This window comes from Hemibagrus wyckioides, linkage group LG10, assembly GCF_019097595.1.
Source record: "Hemibagrus wyckioides isolate EC202008001 linkage group LG10, SWU_Hwy_1.0, whole genome shotgun sequence".
NCBI classification, from domain to species: domain Eukaryota; kingdom Metazoa; phylum Chordata; class Actinopteri; order Siluriformes; family Bagridae; genus Hemibagrus; species Hemibagrus wyckioides.
Window position 1 is genome coordinate 24,579,256 of NC_080719.1, and position 3,937 is coordinate 24,583,192.

Genomic DNA, 3,937 nt, shown 5'->3' on the forward strand with positions numbered 1-3,937 from the left:
TGTGTACAGGAGACCAGGTGGAAGGGTAGCAAGGCTCGTAGTATAGGAGCAGGATTCAAGCTGTTTTATTATGGTGTGGATAGTAAGAGAAATGGGGTAGGTGTGGTCCTGAAGGAGGAGTTTGTGAGGAATGTTCTGGAGGTGATGAGAGTGTCAGACAGGGTGATGAGTCTGAAGTTGGAGATTGATGGGGTGATGCTGAATGTTGTTACTGGTTATGCCCCACAGGTAGGTTGTGAGTTAGAGGAGAAAGAGAGATTCTGGAGTGAATTAGATGAGGTGATAGAGAATATTGCAACAGATGAGAGAGTGGTGATAGGAGCAGATTTTAATGGATATGTTAGTGAGGGGAACACAGGTGATTAGGAGGTGATGGGCAAGTTTGGAGTTAAGGAAAGGAACCTTGGTAGTGGACTTTGCTAAGAGGATGGACATGGCTGTGGTTAACACTTATTTTCAGAAGAGGGAGGAGCATAGAGTGACTTACAAGAGTGGAGGTAGGAGCACACAGGTAGACTACATTCTATGTAGAAGAGGCAAGCTGAAAGAGAATAGTGACTGTAAAGTGGTAGTGGGAGAGAGTGTAGCCAGACAGCATAAGAGGGTGGTGTGTAGGATGACTTTGATGGTCTGTAAGCAGAGGTCAAAGAGATGGAGAAGAAAACCAAGTGGTGGAAGCTGAAAAAGGAGGAATGTTGTGAGAAATTTAGAAAGAAGTTGAGGCAGGCTCTGGGTGGGCAGGTAGTGCTGCCAGATGACTGGGAAACTACAGCAGAAGTGATCAGGGAGGCAGGAAGAAAGGTGTTGGGTGTGTCATCTGGAAGGAGGAAAGAAGATAAGGAGACTTGGTGTGGGAATGAGGAACTTCAGGATAGTATTCAAAGGAAGAGGTTAGCCAAGAAGAAGTGGGACATGGACAGGACTGAAGAGAATAGACAGGAATACAAGTAGTTACAGCACAGAGTGAAGAGGGAGGTGTCTAAGGCCAAGCAGAAGGCGTATGATGAGTTGTACACTACTGTAGGTTAGACACTAGAGATGGAGAGAAGGACTTGTACAGGTTAGCTAGGCAGAGGGATCGAGATGGGAAGGATGTGCGGCAAGTTAGAGTTATTAAGGATAGAGATGGAAAGGTGCTCACAAGTGAGGAGAATGTACAGAGAAGATGGAAGGAGTACTTTGAAGAGCTGATGAATGAGGAAAATGAGAGGGAAAAAAGAGTAGAAGGGGTGAACTCTGTGGAACAGAAAGTAGATAACATTAGAAAGAATGAAGTCAGGAAGGCTTTGAAGAGGATGAAAAGTGAAAAGGCAGTTGGTCCTGACGACATCCCGGTGGAGGTCTGGAAGTGTCTAGGAGAGGCAGCAGTGGAATTTTTAACTTGTCTGTTTAACAGGGTTTTAGAGAGTGAGACGATGCCTGAGGAATGGAGAAGAAGTGTATTATTGCCGATCTTTAAGAATAAGGGCGACGTGCAGAGCAACTATAGTGGGATAAAGTTGATGAGCCATACAATGAAGCTATGGGAAAGAGTAGTGGAAGCTAGGTTAAGGAAGGTAGTGGAAATTTGTGAGCAGCAGTATGGCTTCATGCCCAGAAAGAGCACAACAGATGCAATTGCACCAAGCTCTCGGACCCTCAGCTCTTCGAGTACACTGGTATCTGGCCTCAGGATGCTTTTAAACCTGCTGCAAAGCTCACCTCAGCACTAAATGCTCAGCTTGTCATTCCCATCAAATATGAGTATGCTAACGGTGTGGTAGGTAAAATATTTGCCCCTGCTAGAGTCTCTGCTACTGTTCTGAATCTGCATGTAAGGTATCCTCAACATCCTTCAGCTCAACCTCAAGAACACACAGAATGTGTATGAGCTGCATGAGGTAAATATGAGTGATAATCATCATCAGTGGTGTTCATTTCTGACCTGACATGTTAGCTAAATCTATTTCATTCTCAAAGGCTGGAACTCAGGGAGTCTGCAAGACCCACTACATGATCAGTGAGGATGTAAAGACCCATCAGATTGCTGTGAGAAAGTCCAAAGACCTGACCAACTGCCATGAAAGAGTTACGAAAGATATTGGTTTAGCTTACACTGAAACCTGTGATGAATGCCAGCAGGTAATTTCTAAAGCTATGAATCATGTGTGTCTTTGCAAGGGTACAGTAACACTTTCTGTAACTTCTTAATGTAATTTCCTCATCACAGAGGCTTAAGAGTCTGACTGGGACTGCAACATTCAGGTACATCATGAAGCCCACTGATACAGGAGCTCTGGTCTCTGAGGCTACAGTTGAAGAGGTTCATCAGTTCTCACTCTTAAACACACAAACTGGAGCAGCTCAAATGAGAACCAAGTATGATCTATACACTGTTATTTATGTCATGGCACAGCAATTATGAAATATAATTCTATAATTCATATATTTGTACTTGGTAAATTCAATAATATTGTGTTATTTCCCATTTCAGGCAAATGCTCTCTTTACAGGAAGTGCAGAACGCCCCCATTGCTCCCCATTCAGGTGAATACTTGAGCCGTGGATCCCTGCAGTATGAATTTGCTACTGAGATTCTTCAAACCCCCATTCAACTTCTGAAGATCAATAATGCACAGGCCCAGGTATGCTTATTAGGTTAGATTTAAGCAATATTAGATATATTAGAGCAAGACTATATCTGACTTACAGAATAGAACTTGTTTTATTTTATTTTATTATACTTTCTTGATTATTAAAACTTATTTTATTTTATTATACTTTCTTGTTTATTATCTTACAGATTGTAGAGGTCTTGCAGCATCTGGTTACAAATAACGTGGTTATGGCTCATGAGAACGCTCCTCTGAAGTTTGTCCAACTTGTCCAGCTCATGCGTGTAGCTACTTTGGAGAATATTGAAGCCATCTGGGCTCAGTACAAGACCAAACCTCTTCACAGGTGAGGTTATATGAATATAACCATAAAAGTAAAGTTTAAAGTAAAGTTTTATTTGATTTTCTAAAATCCTTTTTGTGGCACGCGGTGGATTTTGGATGCACTTCCTGTTGTGGGTACAACAGTATCTTTGAGATTCATCAAGGAGAAGTTTCAAGCTGATGAGTTTGCTGTCCATGAACTCACTCAGACCCTTCTGGTTGCTTTGCACATAGCCACCACTAATCAAGATGCTATCCACCTCACTGCTGTGAGTGGGAAATGTTCATGAAGAAGTATTTAATGTCCAGAAGAACTTTTTATAAATATTATAAAATATTTTAATCTTTTCCTTATCAAACAGAATCTTGCTTCAAACCCCAAAGTCAAGAATAATCCAGTGCTGCGTGAAGTTGCTCGGCTATGGTTCCATGATTGCCAAACACTGTGCTGAAGTTCCTACATGTTCTGCTGATCATTTGAGGGTAAATTTGGTAAATTAGTTTTTTAGGTGGAGGGAGTTGGAATTGTTTCTGACATCGGAGCTGGGGATGATGGATTTTTTGAAGCAACAGCGGCCAAATTACGATAACTGTTGCTGGAGCCACTAGCAGGCTTTTTTAAAGGCACCAAAAAATGATGCCTCGTCTCGCGAGGGTAGACCATGCTGTTACTTACAGCCAATCAAAAGCAGGAAACCATTTGGTTTTGTGTTGTGATTGGTTGGGGCTTTCTACACCCCTTCTTCAAACTTCTCAACACAGAACCCACCTCAGACTGCTTTTATCAAATCACAAATCATACAAAAGAAAATAAATACGTATACGCAATCTAAATGCCCTGAAAATGTACAGTGACAACAGCAATGAGAACCAGCTAATGAGTGCACAGGAACATGCAGATTGATCACACTCTCTTAATCTGGGATTTACAACACCAAGCATCACTTTGGTATCATGTTTATTCTATTATTGGCTTGTAATTTTTTATAGCATACCAATAGTTTGTGTATGCTTGAAAT

General features: G+C 41.7%; 1 pseudogene; it reads left to right on the forward strand.

Annotated features, from left to right (window-relative positions):
* Positions 1-856: 856 nt before the first annotated feature.
* On the forward strand, positions 857-3,659 carry LOC131360270 (vitellogenin-like; annotated as a pseudogene).
* Positions 3,660-3,937: the final 278 nt, after the last annotated feature.